We start from the raw sequence: 20,396 nt of genomic DNA, 5'->3' as shown, positions 1-20,396 counted from the left end.
ATGCGGATTTTTGTTCCTTTTTCTGGATGCTCTGAAGTCATGTTTCTTATTTGCATATGCTCTTTAATGAAAGGAATTCTGCAGTGTCTTCCACTTAGAAAAACAAAGGATGATTGCCTCTGTTTAAAGTCTGCACTTGTCCTTACAGGCAAGAAAAAGCAAAGTACAGAGTGGCATTTCTGAGGAGTTAATATCCTGAGGAACAGTGACTTTCCTTCTACAAAATTAAACTGCAACGTAGCAGATCACCAGGTTCAACTTTTGATAGACCGGTTGGTATATTTTAGCCATCTAGCATTAGCAAATAATTCCCTGTAGTCATTCCCTTGAAAAGAAAAATAAGATTCACTGACAGCCACTAGAAGATGAGAACAAATTCCATATAGCTCCTGAAATGTTGCCAGCTGATCCATCAATGTAATATTTATTCTGAGACAGTGTCATGTTTCACCTTTATTGTTCATTTGATTGTTTTCAAATTTTAGCCTTTAAATATGCCAGGATCGTTAATTTGCAGGCTCAGGGGATTAATGTCAGATAATAAATTCTCCAAAGAGGGGTAAAGAAACCCAAACTTCAGTCTTGGGGGGCAGGGCATGACTCCTTGACACAAAAAAGAAACTGAATGTTAATTCAAATACCAAACAAAACCACAGCAGAAAGTTCTCAGACCAAGAATCCCAGAGGACACAGACACATAGCTACAAAATAAATACTAAGGAATCTTGGACATAAAGAAGTTCTATAAAAATTTAGTGCTGCCAAAAATATCACCTCTTAATCCAGCCCAGATAACAGGTGACATTTGTATGTGGTCTTTCATATTCAAAAGACTTTACATAAAGAGCCAAATTCAAAGTTCAGAAAAATCAGAGGGCTAAGTTCGGTCACCTGATTTTAAAATAGCGATGTGGAAAAACCTCTGCCTATCTACTGCCCTGCCATCAGCTGTCATCTTACTCTTTTAGTTTAAAATTAATTAAGTCCCTAGAGACACAGCAGTCTTGGAAGGGCTTAGCTGTTTAGTACGTAGAGCCATGAAGCTCTGAAATGAAGTGGTTGCCTTCCCTGGGCTTCTCAATAGATAAATTGGATCAGATTCTAGAAATGTGGCTACCACCTCTTGCGATCCCAAAGGGTTCGCATCTGACGAATGTTCTCACAATATGGTTAATGCTGGCCTGTAAGTTAGAGGTCCTTAGAAACAATGGGGTGGGCTTTGCTTTGCTCTGCTCTGCGCTAGTGCCCCCTCCTAACGTAACAGGTCCGAAGTTAGAACACTCGCTCAGAAGATGGGAGATGCGGGTTATTATGTTTTTGCAGAAAGAAATTCACCTTGTGCCTTCTGCTTCCTGCATAGGTGCAATAAAAACTGAGGCAGCGCAGGGAATGAGCGCAGCATGCCGTAGTGCAAGCAGTTCCATTCACTGCTACGTTTCCAATGAACGGGGGCTATAGAGAGTTTTGAAAACAAAGTTGCAGGTGCCTACTATTAAGAGAGTGGTTCCAGGTTGTGATTCCTACATGGTTCCTTACAGACTTGAGTAAAATACCCAAGTCCTAGTGAGCTGTAAGATTTCAGATATGCTCTAGCCTCATTGTCACTTTTTGGGTAGTCTTTGCTGGTTAGACTGAGTCAGTTATACTTCCCTCCGCATGGCATGGTAATTTCTCTGGAGCACCTTGTTCCCCGCATGTTGCGGTACCTTTAATCTTAGCACGTGGTTCTGAATTTCACAGTTGAAATCAACTATACCAAACTTAGATGTTTCAGTAACTGATTTAAAATTGTCTGGAAAGATATAAAGTGGAGACACATAGAATTCAGTAGAACTATGATTATTTACATAAGCGGAGAGAGGAACTTCCCTGGAAATTATTGGCAACACTGGTAAATTTTGATATCGCTATTTTTAATTAATTTATTTGTTTAATTATTTAACTTCCTCACAAAAATACGTGTAACATTATAGCATAGAATTGAAGTTCATAATCTTTATGTAATCTGTTTGCCTCACAAAATGTAAGAGCAGAGAAAGCGGAGGAGCTCCACAGTTCCTCTCCATTTTCCTCTCCTGTTCTCCTCTCTTCCCCTTCCCCTTCCCCTGGCCCTTGCACTTCCCCTTTCTTTCTGCCACAGAATATGAACTACAGCTGTAGGCTGTGGAGGAATACAAGTGTCTTTCTCTGAGGAGACACCATTAGTTTCCACTTACCGACAAAGCATAATTCAGAGACTTTGTGCAATATGCAGGTATATGAATCATCTGTAGAATAAAAATTATTAAAAATATAAAAAATTATTAAAAAATGAGGAATAAAAATTATTCCTCAGTCTCTCTGACTATAAACAGGAAAGTTACTATTTGTTCTAGTTAGTGACAGAAGCAATCACTGCTAAAGCAAGTTTTTTCTTCTCTTTTTAGGGGACTTTAAAGTGTCACTTGTCCTTAGTGTGGTGTCTTCGTGAACTGAACTTATTCTGATGACAGGTAAACTGTAACTGCATAGCTATAAATATTTAATGTTGCTGTATAATCTATGACTATATACAGTAGCGCGTCTCTCTTGCTAAAGTGTTTAATTACATAAGTTCTGTAACGTAGCTGTATAAATTAAAACTACGGTTGAGTGAACGCTCCCTAGTTATACTTCTCTTCAGCGTACTTGAATTCCGTGTTTGCGGTATGCCGAGGCTATTCTTCAATAGAAGCCTTTAGCATTGAAGACAGAGCTGCAGAGCAGGGAGTGAGCTACCTTGTTACCTTGCTTGTTTGGCGTAAAAGTCGTGTAATTATTAATGAACAATTGATGTCCAAAATCCTGTTTATGCTAAAGCCTGGTAATGGGAAATGCACTTGAATGGAACCAAATAAAAACATTATAAAATTTTCTAGTATGAAATTATATCAAAATCATAATGATATATTTCAGAAACGACACTTCTGTACTGAAACTGCCAGGCTGTCACGGTCTAGGACAGTACAGTCCTTATACATTGAAATGAAGGCAACAAGAAGTGATGAAATAGTCAGTTTCCAGGAAGTCCTGCAGGGACTCTGGAACCCAGGCTCATTAGCATTCATAAGTGATTGGGAATGGGAAAATAACGAGGAGACTCCGTTTTTGTGGTAGGCACTAGTCTCCACTCTCCCTGAGGAATTATAGGAGGATGTTATTACATTATGTGTCAAATGAAATGAAAGATAAAAGTCAATGTAGGTAATGCGAAACGATGTACCAGGATAAAAAAACAACCAAACAAAAAAACCCTCAAAAACCTAAGTTTACATTTACAGTAATTGGCTCTGATCTGACTATTAAAAATCAGGAAAAATACCTATAATAGTCATTTGAGATTTTTGCTTTCAGTTAGTCTGTAATGGTGAAAAAAAGCAAGGTGACTCGCAGAATAAATGGCGTCACTGTAAAAATTCCCCATGCACACATGTGCAGTTCTCATTCCACTGCTTCGGAAGGAAGACAGTAGAACTGGAAAAGGTTTAAAGAAGGGTGAGAAGGGCACTGAAGAGTATGCAGTTATTTTTCCTGCAGAAGTAGCCTAATTGAGCACTTTAGTCTGGAAAGGAGTAAAATAATGGGGAAAAAGGGAGGGAGCTGATAGAATTCTGTTAAGTCATGAAAGACATTGCAAAGGTAATACTAGTGTGCTTTCTACAACATGAGAAGTAGGGGGCAACAAAAGCCACTCTCAGAGTAAAGAGAAGATGACTGTTCTTCCTGTTGCCGTAGAATGTTGTGAACATGGGAAATTTGTATAGGTTCAAGGGAGAATGAACACATTCCTGCAAAGGGAATCCAGGGAGGTCCAATGCTGTCTTCTGATTTAAGAAACCTCTAAAATGCAAGTTTCTGGAGGGTGAGAGAATGTTCTGGAGCCCTTTAATACGTGTATGTCCTCATCTTACACACTTCCATGGTTACCCTTTAGACGTTATTGTAGGAAACAAGATATTTAGCTAAACATGTTTGGTCTGATTCACTACTTACGTGAAGGCACTTTGCGTTGGAGGGAAGTTAAATATTTGTTACGTTTACTTGCCACAGTGTAATATGGAATTTATTGAAAAAGGAAGTCCAATTATGAATTTTGTGGCTTTTACATTGAACAAGACAGTTGAAAGTGGACATATTCTTTCCATTCAAATTTTTTGCCTTTCACCTCCACGGAGGGTTGAGTGGAGGAGGGAAACCCTGCTTTTGTGTTGCTTATTTACATGCAGCTTTTATACTCTCCAGTTCTGGACAAACACTTAAAGCTGTGAGCAGAGAGCAGCTGGCTGCCTGAGATACCCGTGACTGTCAGTGTAAGCACGAAAAAGAGTAAAAGGGTACAAAAAAATAGTGGATACTTACAGTAGTACAAGGATTTCTGACAGTGAGAGAGTAATTTTTATATCCTGTTATATTTCTGGTGACTGCATGTGTAATACATAATATATAATACATACTATAATATTATACATGTTATATTATATATGTATTACATATTAACATATATATATTTCTGGGCGACACTGTTAGTCATTTGATTTAGTTTTAGGTAGTCCTGCACAGAGCAGTGAGTTGGACTTGATGATCCTTATGGATCTCTTCCAATTTGAGATACTCTATGATTATTTAAGGAAAAATATTGTGACTTGTATGCAATCCCAGCCCAGAGCAGGCTTGTGTTACGGCTTGTGCTGTACTCTCATTAGACATTTTGAGACCAGGCTTTTCCCTCCGGAGGTGAGAGCCCACTGAGCAGAGCATGCAGACTGTAGCTTTCGTCATGTGTCTTCACACATTCATGAAGTAAAGTCTATTATAATTTCAGACCTCCATGCACATAATGTAGCTGCCCCCAGGAGCCAGTGGGATAGTGGCTTGTTAAGGCCTTGTCCAGTGCAAGCAGTAGGTGGGTCTAGCAGCACCAGCAGGAGGTAGTTTTAGAGCAAACAGAGGAGATGCTCACAGTGCAGAGGTTGGAACCGTGCTGCTGAAAGAACATTAGCGTACCTGTGTTTCTGGGACAGCAGTTTCAAAACCTTTGGTGAATTTTCTGCTGAGAGTGCATTTTACCCATTCAAAACACACCTGGAGCTCCATGCTAGCAGCTGCCTCTCCTCCTGCCGATGCAGGCATCAGTGGCTCACTAGATGGTGCAGAATCTCTCTAAACCTCACATCTCCCTGTGCAGAACCTGTGACATGAATTAGAAGCAGTCGTGAAAACTGGATAAAGCGTTTCATAGGTTTCACTTTAAAAAGGCGAATCATAACCCAACAACTAGTGAATTGAACTAAGAAAAATAACGTACTGCAGTTGGTTATTTTTAATATCTGATTTTTAGTTTATTGGAAAATTCTCCACATTTATGAATTTTACCTTGATCTGTGGTGACTTACGATAAAAGTGAGAGTATACTAACGAGGAGTTTTTTCCAAGAAACAGTACTGTTATTATTAGCCTTCAGAAAGCCTTACAATCACAGTCATACGTCCAAAAATTTTTAGAGGAAAAAAAAATGACACCATTAATGAAACACCATGCACATTTGTATGAACGGCGGGGATGAGAGGATCTTAACATTTGTTAAGTGCTGATGTTACTCAGTTTAAGCATGTATACACATACACGCTTCATAGCTGTACGGAACACCAGGACTGGTTCTACGCCATTACAGCTCACTCCAAACGCCGAAGGCCTAAGCGTGAAGGCTAGGGCTCTGCTGACGAGGCAGCGTTAGGCTCTCTGTGCGTGTCTGGGCATTTATACTCCGTTGTGGGAAACCCTTACTGAGCGACATACATTTTTTTAACTTGCTTTTTTCTTTCTGGTTTCCAGGGCTCATTGGACTGATGAGTGGCCTGGTGGAAGAAAGAGAGAGTGTCCCAGGAGAAGAATCTAATTTTGCTCCCTGGGTGAGAAGAAACTTTTACAGAACAGGCTGCAGGCTGATACTGGTGGGAGGAGGGCTGGGAAAGGTCAGGGACCCCTGTATCTTGGCTCTTTTTTCAGCAACTTTGCTAGTAAAGCCCCACAGACATCCTCCTAGGCTCTGTGCTTAAGACGAGAGACAGATCATTTCCCTCTCTAGGTTTATAAGACTGTTAAGGTTATGGCATCCTTAGGACCCATGAGGCAGCCAGGATCTATGGAAATAGCTGGGAAAACTGGAAACACAGAAAGTGAATGAATGCTGCTGTCTTTGTAAAAGCAATGTCAGTTTCAACTTCTCTCACCAAGCCACTTAGAAGACACGCCTGTTGGCTGCAGGCATAAGCTTGAACAATCTATACTTGGAAGGCAGAATCCTGGAAATTTTGTTTCTCTAACTCCAAAACATTCCATTTCTACTATTTGTTTTTTAAAAATAATATGGTCCTTTTTGAGGCATACATAAATACAGTGATGCTCCTTCTGTATCTCATGTATAATACCAGCAAACTAACTGTCAGATTGCTTAAATGAATGTTATACGTAGCGGTAGATTTATAAATCGTTCCATCTTGGTTTTAAATACATTTTAAAATGTTGTGTTTTTTGGGAATCAAAGCTTTCACAGCAGTGGGGTTTTTTTCTTAAATTGGTGATTAATTTGAAAAATTACCTCTTCTGACAATTTTAGGAGAGTTTATACAAATAGAGCGTTTCATTTTAAAGTCGAAAATCTAAATCATGTAAGTAGTGTCATCTGTTTTCATACTCTGTTTACAGGCTACCAAAGTACATTTTCTGGAATGTTGAACTTAGTTTTCTTTTATACCAGAGACAGATGAGGGGAAATAATCAGATATCTGCTAGGAAATCTTTTTTGTGTTTTTGTGTTCCTCTCCCCCGACACATACTCAGGCAGGGTGCCTGTGATAGCGGAGGATCCAGGAACCTCAGGAAGGCTGTATTTGCAATGCAAGGTTAAAAGACACCAAGTTTAACTTAATATTCCAGTGTTGTTTATGGGAAAGTGGAAACAGATGGAATAGACAAAGGGATAGTAATCATGTGTCTAATGCTAACCAGAGGCGGGGGGGGACGGGGTGGGGAAAGCAGCTATTCCCACATTGATGTTTGCCTTTTCTTCTTGAAGATGTTCATGCAGTTCAACCTTTGTTTTAAAAAACTTAATGAGCACATTCATATCTCTTTGCCGCTGGCCTGACAATGAATTACATACGCGTGTCCTTGCAGAAGGGTGATTGTCTTGCATGGTATGGGTAATGGCACTAAAAGATGCTTTCTTAGTCTGAAGCCAAACCTTAGCTTAAAGCAGGAAAAGGAAACACAAGTATCTGACTATGGGAAGAGTGAGCAAAAGTCTGGTTAATCAGAAAATAATATTGGTTTTGTTTAAGACTTTTTCATATTAGAGAGGAAATTTGGTAGTGCCTTTCTTGGTAATTACAGGGAAAAGGTGACAGGAAAAGCTATTCTGCGCAAGTCTCTGCTGACACTGAAATATGTTAAAAAAGCTCACATAGATGTCAAGAACAGTAATAACAAAAAATGTGTGTAATTGAGAATCAGTGAATGAATGATAGTAACACAGAAATAGTCTGTCTGAATGACAAAAATTCCTGATTTTTCTTATTGAAGGAAACAGTTTTTGGCACATGCGAGGTATTTATCATCAATAAACGTTTCAGAAAAAATACATATATAACTGCTGTATTATACTAAATTATTTTTCTCAACCCATCATATTGAATTGCATTATTCCTGAGTCTGTTAATATCTGAGCTCAGGTTTTGTTGCAGAGGATTTATTTTTCTTTCACTGCCAGCTTATACAGTTCATCCCTGTGAGTAAGGCTTTTTCCACATCTAGAATATTTCCTGCAAATAGTTCGCTTCCTTTGTGCCATGTGAGTACTGGCACACCAATTGGACAGGGGGATTTTATCTGTTCTCAACTACAAGGAAATCAGTTTTAAGAATTCTTTGTCTAAACCAGTTCAGCATGCTATATAATTCTTTTATCTTTTTATTGAATCATTAATTACTAAGATCAAACTTATAAATTAACCAAAGCTAAGACTTCCATCTCTCTTTTGCTGTCTATTTTCATTTTTTTCTTAACTGTGTCATATCATACATCCTGTTGGTGCTCAGCATTTATGTGTCTTTGGACTTCATCTGACCGGAAGTTGTTTGATTTGACAGATTCTGTATTTGCGACATCAGAATATGTTGCTATGGAAAAAGTTACGAGTTCTAATTAAAAATGCAGAGGTCACAAGTTTCCCAGAACCAGTAGGGCATAGATCCTAGGAGAAAAGAATCACAACATAAAAAATCCAGAGATATGTCAATCTGCAACTTTCCAGATCTGAAAGGATAACAGCAAGCATTCAGAAAAAAAACACGAGGCTGAAATTTTGATCAAGCTCCCTTGCGTTCATTCAGATGCTGTATGTCTCCCTTCCCGCTGGTGCAAGTTGCTTCTGGAATTAATGCAGAGCCCTGATATTTGAAATGTCATCCTAATACAACTTAAAAAGAGGAGAGTTAGAAATTAGATAGAAATTAGTAGAGAAAGTAATTCGACCTGCCTGGTCATCCTTTCAAATCGAATACCAATATTGAAATAGTCTCCATGTAATGGCGTTGAGTGTTTTGTCAACTACATGCGTCCATCACTTGCTTTGCAAATCCGTCCATTTTCAGTTGTCTCATTGATTTCTCTTCGATATCTCTTTAGCTGTTTGACTGTTTACAGTTTCCCCTTTTATAAATTTTTATTTGTAAACAATTATTGTGTCTTTCCACTCCTTTTGCTCCAGTTTAGCCAAACTACAGGAATCATTGGTACAAGCACAGGCTTGAGTTACAGGTGGCTGAGCTGTGCACACCTGTGACAAGATGTACCCACACAATATCTTGATCAGAGCACAAGATTTAAGAGCAGCTCAGCTGTAATGAACTCCTGCTCAATACCACCCTGTTTGTATAACACACCTGTTCTGTGCTGTGTTGGGGATTTCTGCAGTAGTGTGTTACGTGACATTTCTGCTCAAGATGCGTGTAGCTTCTAATCTTTGTACAGTGTTGGAGCTCTCAGTGCTTCCACTACAGTCATTCTTTTTTTTTTTTTCAATGACAAATACTGTGTAATTGTCTTCTAAGTTTGTGCTCTGTGCCTTCCAGTAATAGGGCAAAGCAGTTTGTCTCTTTGAAAGCAGTGATGTGTTGCTACTACAGCCCAGTGCCAAGTTATATCCAGTTTCCTCTCAGGATAGCTGCTAAGTATATTTGTCTTATTGAAATGAGAAGCTTTCAGTCTGATGGGTCCTGCACACCAAATTACTTTTCTAGATGCAAAAGAATATTAAACGGTCGTTTCACTGATGACTGAACTTGCCAAAGTACACAATGTCTGTGAGCACAGCGTTTTGTTCTCCAGAGGGAAGTGGCCATTTAACAGCAGGTCTCATTATGCACACATGCAGCTTCTTGTAATCAGCCAAGACTTAGCCTGAGCTTCGCATGGCCCGTAGAGAATCATTCTCGTGACTGAAGGACAATCAGAAATGTTTCCTGCAGGTAAGCAGACAATTGTTTTTATGTATGTTTTGATAAACCATATGTGAACATAAGGTTTCAGTTATCTGCTAAATAACTTACAAAAGGTACAGCATGAGACTTACGAGGTAGACTTACCATTCCAATTTAATGCATGTATGCATACAGGATTTTTTTTTCCCCGGTTCCTATGAAAATTCTCTACTTGTTTTATTGACAACGTTACATATAGCTCACTATCGTGACTGTGGCCCCAGGCCACATCCCTTAAATTGAGGAGATAGACAGTGCTGGAATACCAGCACATGAAATAATAGCCCTTTTTTCATAACTACAGAAACTGGCAATGGGATTATGTATTTCAAAGCCTCTATGCATCATTTTACATATGCCATAATTGATAAATGCATGATACGGCATTTGCAAAATGCCGTAATTGATAAATCTACAATAGATATCTGTCCCCTCCCCCCTTTTTTTTAGATTTTAAACTACCATATCTAATTAGAATAAGGGCTAGATGCCTTCATGAAGGCTTCCAAATGCTGATCTATAGTTTTATGAATGTAGAAAATGTCATTCTTCTGTATTTAATGAGTTGTTTATATTTTTGAAGTCTATGAAGTGAGCTAATTACCATGAAAAATTCTAGGCAGCTGCCTTGAAACTGTTTTACCAGCTATTTTCTTTTGCCATTCTTTGTTTTTTTAATAAGGCAAGAAGTTTTCAGATAGGTAAGTAATATTTTCAGGATCAGGATCCACAATTAATGTCTTTCTATTGAACTGAAGCAACGTCAGATCTTAACTTCCTTGCTTTAATTCTAAGCCACGCTAGATGAGAGATTGTGTGAATTCAAATGGCAGTTTAGAGGGCAGCCATGCTTCTGAGAAGGTACAAACTTTACACTTTACCCATTTCTACATTAATCATTTACTTTATGCATTTAATAAGTGTACAAATTAAGCTCATCATTTAAAAATCCTTCCTTTATTATATACTATTAGAGACTGAAAATAATAATTTTCTCATTTTTGTGCGCAGATAGTACAGATCCGTTTTCTGGCGTGAAGCAAAAACCCCCGACATACTACGGTCATTTTACATAAGCGTGGTATTTTCATTTTCCCATGTTAATTGTGGAGGTATTTTTATTGCTGTCTGTCTGTCTGTCCTCTGAATTTATTTAAAAAAAAGCCAAGCAAGATACTTTGAAAAAGCAGTATCCCAAAGGGAAGCTGTGGAGATCTTTCCTTGAGTGGAGTTTCCTGAAAAATTTATCAGCCCTGAAGATTTCTAAAAGGCAAGAATCCGGAGTAAAACTGTTGTTGCAGAGAGCTTGGAGTAACAGGATAGGCTCCATAAACTGATTTTGTACCAAAAATTCTGATTCAGAGTGTTGCTAAGTGCAAACAGAAATATTTTTCTGTTAGTTGCCAAACAAGCGGAAGACTTTCTGAGTTTCTTTTCACCATTTGGAACTCTAAAAAGGGGGGAGGAGGGGTAAATTCTATCTAGCCTGCCAGGGTCTGGTTCCCTTACCAGGCTTGTTTTAACCCCATTTGTGTTTCTCCAGAGAGGGTGTAAAACCAGCATCAAACCAGCAGTCTCACAATTGGAACCCATTTTATTCAAGCACAAGGCAACAGAACAATGTGAGGTGCTAAGCGAGGCATTCTGTCTTCTAAAACAGACTCGAATATATATTGGAAATTAAAATAAAATGTAAAGTCACTTAGTAATAATTCTATGTGAAGATTTTCACAGCAAAGTTGGGCCAAAGATATTTCGCATGTGCACTGATGATTTTGGTTAATGAAGACAGTTACGTGAAAGAGGTTTTATGTGATTATAGGATGAAAAAATCTGTGAAGTCATTAAAAGAACCATCCATTTCAGAACAAACCATATAAGGCACATAGAATTCTACCACGCTGACACAGACTAGGCAGGAGACCAACACTTACAGAAAAAGGCCCCCCCTTAGAACAGAGGAGTAGCTGTCCTTCCCTTTGTGCTTCCCTGACCAGGCTCTCAACAGTGATCCTATCACTGTTTCTTTCATGACTATTTTTACACCTCTGTTTGTTCTAAGGTCTGTTACGTCTGTTAGCAGGGTTTTGAAGGCCCTAAGGCTCAGGAATACCATGCTGGTATTTTCGCTTAACCTACCTACATGAATGAGAGAATATTTAAGCCATATGCCTGAAAAACCTTGCCAATTGGTACTGAATGGCTCTAGTTGCCCCTTATGGCTGGACCTGGAAGGACTAGGCATACCTGGAGATGACTGGCTCTGCTCTTTAAAAGGGAGCTGGAAAACTCGATTAAGGCATGTTCAGGATAGAAGGGAGCTGCAGGTGGCAGATTTGCATCTAGACAGTTCTCAGAGAGGCATTAGTTCCAGGTAGAGGCCTTGAAAGGGTGTTGATGGCAAGGGCGAGCTTTTTTTGTATCAAAGCTTCTTGGATTTTATTTTTGATGTTATTAACAACTAGAATACTTGGGTATAGACTGCAGCCAGTAGATCTCATGCTCCTCTGGAGAGGAAGGACTCTGGAACTTGGGTTTAGTTGAAGCGTATTCTCAAAACAGTGCTGCTGTTACCCCAGAGCCATGCTGGTTTTGGCCTAGAAAACTAGTTTTGTGGGAGGTAGTTGGCCTTCCTTCTGGAATATATGCCTGAAAGGTTAAATAGTAGAAAAAAGCTGTAAGACCCCTGTCAGTACTTAGAAGGAGACGGTGGGTGAATTATGCCAAAGATGTGGTAAGAAAGCGTCTGTGCTTGGAAGAAACTAGTTGAGCCCTAGCTCTAAGCCTAGGCAATAAGGAGCACGGCAAGAGCAGGATTTTGCGGCACCGTGGTCAAATGAGAGGGCTATTTAATGAAAGAGGAGTTACCTGCAATATGCATGAGGTCTGTCTGGATTAAAGGGGTATGCAATAGGTATGTATGAGTAGGCAGGTTGCTTCTCTCGCTCTGTAAATTTCTCGTGAGTTGCACACCTCTGACGGCGGTCCTGCTCTTGTTCCAGACTCTCGAATGCGTTTCCATTACTTTGTCCCTTGATGGTCAGTGCTGGCAGTACAGCACGGACCATGAAATGGGATTGACAAACAGGAGCATGAGTTTGTATTGATTTCTATGCTGTGACAGATTGTGCCACAGGCTAGTTTCAGTGTAACGGCTAGAAATAAAATCTGGGGACTTCCCTTATCATAATGCTAGTATGGATCCTAGAAGAATCTGGCCAGTGTCTTATTTAAACCTGTTGATATTAAATACGTCTTTGCCAATCTTTAAAAATTAAAGCATGTTATGCAGAACCCATTTTTTGGTTATAAGCTACGAGTCAATTTAGTAATGTTAGGCTATACATTAGATACAACTTGCCAAAAATAACTATCAAAGCAGTTCACCATTGTGCATATGAGACAAGATTTTCCAGAGGCTGTGCTAATACTATCGTGATATTCTGTGCTGGTTGTGTGAATTAATAGACTGTAAGCTCGTTGCAATTTGGGACAAATTGTCTTTTTACTATGCTCTTAAATACTGTTCTACCTGAGGTGACTGGTTGCTTGTGGCTGTTAGTTTAAAAACACACACTTTTTAAGAAACTGTGCACTTGCTAGATTGGTGGCCTATGTTCAGATCAGTTGATTAGAAAAAGCAATTTGGCCTTGTATTTCCTGTCTGCCAAAGGTGATGTAGTATGCCACAGTCAAGCTGACCTCCTGAAAAACCTCCTATTGTTTAAATTTAATCAATAATTTGGGATTAACCGGCATGCTGATCTTCATATTCTGAGCTCTATATACAAGTTAAATGTGTATCTTTGATCGTCTTTCGACAAAACTTGCAATGAAAAGAGCAGTGTTCTCATTACGGTGCTCAAGCTTTATTCTGCCAGTGGCATTGCTCCTTTGTCGACATCCCCTATAAGAAATTCTGAATAAATACATGCTTATAGGTGCAGTTAACAAAGGACACAGACTAGTTTACCAGTACGTACTCCCAGTAGCACATACCAAACTCCCGAAGTCCCATTGCTTTCTGTAACGCTAACACCGACTGGACTAAAAACTGTATGAAGCGGTCCTTAGTTGCAGTGCTTCATAAAAAAAAAATGGGAGCCAACTCTCATGCACCAAATGTATTGAGCACCTGTGGTCCTGTTTTTAATCAGTGCCAGTTTAGCATAATGTCATAAGCTACAGCAAGAGACAAGTGGTCTTGTTTTGCGGCTTTGTTTGTTTGTTTTTTATGCAACAGCTAGAAAAACTGCATGGAGTTGCTACCAAGATGATGATGGGGGAATTTAAATAGCTCCTATAAATATATTGGATTTGAAAATTGAAACCAAAGGGAAGTTTACTTCTTATACTTCACTTTGCGAGGGAAGTTTCTTCGTATATCTCTTACAAAATTTAGCCATGTTTATTGCAAGGCTTAGCAATGAGGTTACATGTAGTCGATATGCGTGCGCACGTGTGTATTTGAAAACGGGTTGGGAATAAGAATTGAAGTCTCTTGCACCGTGACCCTGTATCTTATTGGACAGGTTAGGTCCTGCTCTTGCAAGCTTTAGTAGTGCTTTAATTTACGTATAGCACAGTGCAAGGTTCTCGGTAAATTAAAAACTGGTCAGTCTGGTTGGTCAGCGTAACAAACAGGCGTAGCTAATTCCCAGGTGACGAATGCGTTTTCACATGTAGAAGTATTTTTTGATACGTGTCTCCCAAATGTTCATCCCAGTTAGCAGCGAGAGGAGAAAATTATCGTATTGTCTTTGTGTCTGCCACTCAGGAGAAGAAAGAAAGAGTCATTCCCTTTCAGTCACTTTTACCTGAAGAGTTTCGAATATCATGTTCCATACATAAAGGTCTTTGAAATAAAGAGTACACTCGTTGCTTTTGTAAGTGGATTTACGGTGACAGCCAGTAGGAGACACCTGCTCGCTGAGGCAAATCGTACTGATGTGTGTTTTGAAATATATTTGTCACAAATTAAAGTAAATAGATCAGTGAAATATTTTCATCCTCTGTGAGCTTATCTACTCACCGTGTGTGTCATTTTCAGGGGAGGGAAGTACCTCTCTCCCAGAAAGAGGCAAGTACCCCCAGCAACAAAGGAGTTTCCTGGACCTGATTGTACATAAGTTCTTCTTTACTGCTATTTGCAAAAGCAGCATGCAAGAGAAGGAATGCGCAATTATGTCTGCTTGGTTAAGGTCGCTTTAATGTATCTGCGTGGATGTTGAACTTCTTTTTGAAATAATGAATGCGTTATTTAAACGTACCTAGTGCCACTCGCTCCTATAGAGCAAAATAAAGATGAAAGTATCCTTTGCACTCTTTCAAGTGAACTTAAATTGATGCTATAATGTACGTGAGTATCTTGGGAAGCAGGATGTTATACAGTATTCTCGAGACTTTCACACAAGACTGTCTTTTGTCTTTGCTTTGAGTCATCCATTGATTTCCAGCAGGGAATCGGCCTACTGAAACCATACAATAGAGCGACTTTTGTGTTCTACAATATACAGCTCAACCTGTGCAGATGGAAAGCAAATAACTTAGATGAAGCGATAGGACTAATATATGGTAAGGCAGTATTTATGTTCTTCAGAAATTGACATGATACATAAACATGCATTTAGCATCAATCTCTGTAACCTTATAAGAAGATTCTTTGTTTTCCTGCTTCTTAAGCTTATGGTCTTATTTTATTTACATTAGGAAAATTGGCATTTTTCTAGCTGTATGTTTAAACTGACCAGTCCAAAATCTAAATCTTGAGGAGGTGGGGACAAGGAATGCTTTCAGACTAGAACTGGAGGTAGTACAAGATGGTAGTTAGAACCTTCCTGTTTGATTTCAGGGGTTTTGTTTGTTTGTTTTGTCTGTCAGAGGAACTATAATACTGTGTAATGACTCATTTACTTAGGGCTCCTATACTTCAGAAAGTTACTGTGAAAAATTTTATCCTGATCGCTTTGCCTCAGGCTCACTGAATCTCAAGTGAATTTATGAAGTATATTTGTTTTTGCCATGCTAGAACCATCATTTGTGTTTATTTCTAGATGTAACTCTGAAATTATTCAGAGTTGGGAGAGTGACCGATCGATAAACAGCTCGCATTTTCCGTTGAAAGCTGTGACAGTCTAGTGAGTCGGTCTTGCAGAACAGAGAGTCTAGTGATTTTTTTTGACGCGGATTCTGTCGTTTTGAGTGCCGTGTCACAGCTGATTTTGAGCAGATAAGAGGTTATTGACTTAAAACTATTACTTCTACAGCCGGGAGAGCTGGTTCTGTGCTGCTTTCTCAGATGACACTAGAGCTTTGCATTGAAAAAATCCTCCTCAGCGCAGAACAGTGAAATGAAGCTGTCATTGCTGACCTTTAAGAACTAAACAATTTCTGTGCCTGAGAGTGCCTCGCTGAACTCAAGAGTGTTTTTGTACAGTAGACACTTGAATGCAGTCAGTGATATCTGGATGCGTCACAAGTGTGTGTTTACTCTTAAACTACTGAGAGAATAGCTACTTTAGATTGGCAGAGCAAAGACGTCTGTGAATAGACTGTGTGCAGGCATTTTACTACGGATAATATTTCAGAAGAGCGCTCTTGCGCTGCTATTCAGTGAGATTTGCATGCCTGCGAAATGTCATATTATCGTCTTGATTCCTTTTCTCCTTCTCTCGTGAATGAGGCACTCTCCATATTTGCCTCAATGAAGGCTTTGTTTTTGTCTTCAACATTCAGCACAAACTTTCTGGTGATCAGAATGCAAAATGCTATCACAACAGAGGTTTTTCTTCTCAGACTGCCAGTTTAGGAATATTGCTTACTGGTGGATGGAGCTGAGCATTTACTGGAAGCATTTGGATAAATCCACTAGCTTTTTCCTCTACAGGGCCTGATGTGTGTGTCCCACCATAATGCTTTTGGAAAGATTATTCTGATACTATGTGTAAGACTTGAAGACTTTCACTTTTCTTTTGGGTGCTTGGGTCTGTCATATTTCATACTTTTTTCTTCACACGGGACAAACAGGGAGGCTTGACCGAGGCCACAAAGCGTAAGTGGCAGCGCTCAGTAGTATTGCTGTGTTTTACTGACGGTCCAAAAAGCGGGGAGGACTGGCTTATCGTTGCGACACTTGGTATTATGACCTGTCACGCGGATATCCAATTTGGGATTACATTTTCAGAGATCACGAGGACCTAACAGGGAAGTATATTTAACTGCTGAACTCTCTGTCCTTGGTAATTCAGAGAAACTCAGCAGAGAAACACACACTTACTCAAGGGAGTTATCATATAGGGACTTCCTGTAAATGTGTCTCAAAAGCATTTTCTAATAGTAAGATAAGTAACATGGGTGACTGTTCCCGAAGTCTATACTGATGTGCTGAGATGTTTAATTTTCTGTGAATAGGGGCCGCATAGATAATAAAGACAGACAATGATAAGAGGCTTTCTTTTTTAACTCCCTGCCGCACTACGGATTCGGTCTGAAAAAAAAAAAGCCTTTTGGTGGTAAATAATTGAAATGGAAATACTGCCTGAAATTCACTTATAAAATCACTAAAGCTTGGTCACTGTAGGAAAAAATAAGGGCTGTCTGACCAAGGGTTGCATGTCTATTTGATGCATCTTTTATAAAACGAGGGAACTATTTTTAGCAGAATAGAGAGATCCATTTTCCACGTGCAAGCAAAAGAGGAAGGGGAATCAGCATGGCTGAAGACACTGGAGGCAGCAGATTGATCTTTAGCAAAGCGAGCGGGCGTCAGGAACAGTAAACAATGAGAACACGGACATAGGTGGAAAGTCAGTGTTCCGGCAGTCTTAGAAGCGGTTGACTAGAAGCACGTATTCAATGCAGTCGATCGGATGGCTGAAATATGGGAGAAACATCTCAAAAGAGGACAGGGAGAACAGGAGCTTTTGACCTGTGGAGACTTCTCCTATTTCTCTGTTATCTCTAGCCTAAATGCAGAATGAATAATGTCTTCCAAGCCGTACCCCTGTTTGATGTTACTGCAGATGGCACCATCTCTGCCAAAAAAATGCTTGTAAATATGCACAAGGAACGTAACCAGTTGGGTTTAACTTCCAATTACCGTTGTTCAGAACAAATAAAAAAATGCTAGGTGTTTCTCTTTTCTTCCCATACCTCCCCCCTTAGCTGGAATTCAGGGTTCTCCAAAAGAAAAACTCTGTTTTCTCCCATCATCCCAGGCACTTATGGATAACTCAGTAGGGAAGGCTAGGCATCTGCTCTACCAGAGATCCAGGAAATACTTTCTAAATTTTATCACAGTAGAACGAAAACCTTCCTTGAGCTGTAGGGTCTAAGAGAAAGGAGGTTATATATGGCATTAATTTTCTGTTCTCTAATGGAAACTATTGTCTGACTTTGCTACAGCCATGGTTTTCTAATTGTTGGAAGCAATTTGCCCAGTTTAATGCTCTCTGTTCAACTCATTTAATGTGACTTAATTTCATAACACTATAGGCTTTATCAGTAGTCACAATAACCCCTGGCAAACCCCAGGAGGCAAAAATGCTTGTCGAGTTTAGCTGTTGAGGCTGGATGATGCTGCTTCGTGAAAAATGAAGTAATTGTTTCGAGGGAAAGAACCATTAGAAAATTACTGAGTCTATCAGAATTCTTTATCTTTCATCAGATGTGTTATTCAGTTATAACTTGGCTTTTATTTTTATGTTTATCACAATGCCTTTTTTTTTTCCTCTGGTAATACGGGAGTACTGTGAGACTTCCCTAAGCCTGTACAACAAAGTATCATACAGTTAGTTACCCATAAAAAAAACCCTCACCTGATTTTTTTATCAGATTGAATTTGGGATATTACGTATTGCAAAGATGCACATAAAGGCACAGATATTTTCTGTTTCAACTTCACCTTGGAAGTGTCAGCTTACATAAGATCATAAAAGCTCTTGTGTTGGTTGAGGTTTTTTTTGCTAAAGAGAATTGCTTTCTAGTATGTACAAGTATCCTTAAGTGTTCTTCTCTGCATAGCCAGTATAGTTGTTCACATTAGCTTTCGCTACGGGCCACGTATAGTTGTCTGCAATAGCTAGAGCTAAGGAATTGCGTGTAGTTAGGAATATTCTCTGTAATACCTTTTTTCCCTTAGATGTGGTAACACATACGCCTAATTCTGCCCTGGAACCCATTTACATCAGCAACAGCTATCAGTCAGTCAACTGTATTGCCTTTGACTAATCACTCTGCTGATTTTTGAATGCTAAAAGTAACCTTTGGTTTGAGTTAATATTATCTCACATGTAATTCAACATTGTTTTGATGGCTTTTTGTCCTGAGGCTGGTCATACAAAGCACCGTTCAATGCCTTTATTCAGGATAGGAAAAGGTCTTTGGAATTGTAAACATGTTAAACATGTTAATAGTGTATGAGACTCCTCAGAAATACCATTTTGCAGCCAGAAGCTACTATTTTGCACCCCCTCCTCAAAAGAAAAAAAAAGTTCGGGGGCCAAAAGCAGAAGGCAGATCGGCCGTTTGTGCGGGAGGGCGTCGGGGGCCGCGTGGGAAAGCGGCGGGTGGGCAGGGTGCATGGACGTTGCCCGGAGGCGGGGGGGTCCGGTCACGTCGGAGCCCGAAGTTCGGGAGGCCGGCACGCAGCGGGCCGGCCGAGCTGAACGTCCGAGGTGGTCTCCAGGGGCCAGCGAGCTTTTCAGACCCTGTACGCCCTCTTTGAGTCTCGCTCTTCTTTGTGCACTGTTTATGATAGTTATTAACTAAACAATAATACAAACTAATCCGTATTTATATGACCTACAGCTATGAGGTTTTATAGGAAAACTCCTGATGCGACAGCGATTGATTTCGGACCTTGCCGAAGCCCGGGCTGTTGCACGTAGCTGGAGACTATGTTCATCGCCTGTGTGTGGGCGCAGGTCAGGCCGGGCCGGGGTTTTGGCAGGCAGGTTGACACCGGAGGACTCCGGGAATTGTGTTCCTGAGGAGCGCCGCAGGCAGGGAGCAAGGGGCTGTTAGGGAGGTAGCTGAGTGAGTGCTGAATGTTTAGAATGTAAATGCATTTGTAAAAATAAAGAGCCTAAAGTGAATAAACTGAGTTCCCGGATTCACAAGGCTGTAAGTAATTTTTGTTAGCATTGTAGTACCAGTGCAATGTAGAATGGAAATGTAAATATTAGATGTGTCATGGAAGTTAGTAATGGACCAATGTAAATGCATGTTAAGAGAAAATGAATGTAAAATCCAGCAGCGCCGGTATTGTAATTGGAATCACAATTGTAACTGAAATTGCCAATGAATGTACAAAGCTATATGTATAATAAATGTTGTATGAGCTAAATGTTGTAGTTGAATGTTACTGAACTTCAGAGGTTGTGTTATATTTAATAAATAAAGATTTAATAAAAAATTTAATAAAACCAGAATGAATAAAGATGTGTTTGTGCTTTATTGTCTCCTGTGTGTTTTGTTGTTGGTTTGTCTTAAGTAGTTGTCTGAGTTAGATATCTCTTTGGTGATGGGCTTTGACTATTCTTTTTCTCCTTGGTGTCTGTCTTTGAATTTTTTCTCTTTGCTGTAGGTCTTAGATTCCTTTTTCTGTTGGTGGTGTAGGTCTTAGAAGTCTTGTTAGTGGTGTAGGTTTTAGAAGTCTTGGTGGTGTTGTAGGTTTTAGAAGTCTTGGTGTTGGTGTAGGTCTTGATGTAGGTCTTAGAAGTTTTGTTCTCAGTGTAGGTCTTAGAATATTCTTCCTTTCTTCTTTGTGTTGGGTTTAAGTCTGTTTTATTTTCTTAGTGTAGGTGTTTGAGCTTTTATATAAATTTTAAATTTTTTAAT

At 39.5% G+C, this 20,396-nt stretch overlaps 1 long non-coding RNA gene across 1 annotated transcript; it reads left to right on the top strand.

Moving 5' to 3' along the window:
- Positions 1–207: 207 nt before the first annotated feature.
- LOC137674296 (uncharacterized) lies at positions 208–5,903 on the top strand. The gene is made up of 3 exons (XR_011049810.1): positions 208–272; positions 2,427–2,492; positions 5,851–5,903. It is a non-coding gene; the product is annotated as an uncharacterized lncRNA (long non-coding RNA).
- Positions 5,904–20,396: the final 14,493 nt, after the last annotated feature.

The sequence above is a fragment of the Nyctibius grandis genome, chromosome 27 (genome assembly GCF_013368605.1).
Source record: "Nyctibius grandis isolate bNycGra1 chromosome 27, bNycGra1.pri, whole genome shotgun sequence".
NCBI classification, from domain to species: domain Eukaryota; kingdom Metazoa; phylum Chordata; class Aves; order Nyctibiiformes; family Nyctibiidae; genus Nyctibius; species Nyctibius grandis.
The sequence above is the reverse complement of the archived record's forward strand: the minus strand, read 5'-3'. Positions and strand labels throughout refer to the sequence as shown.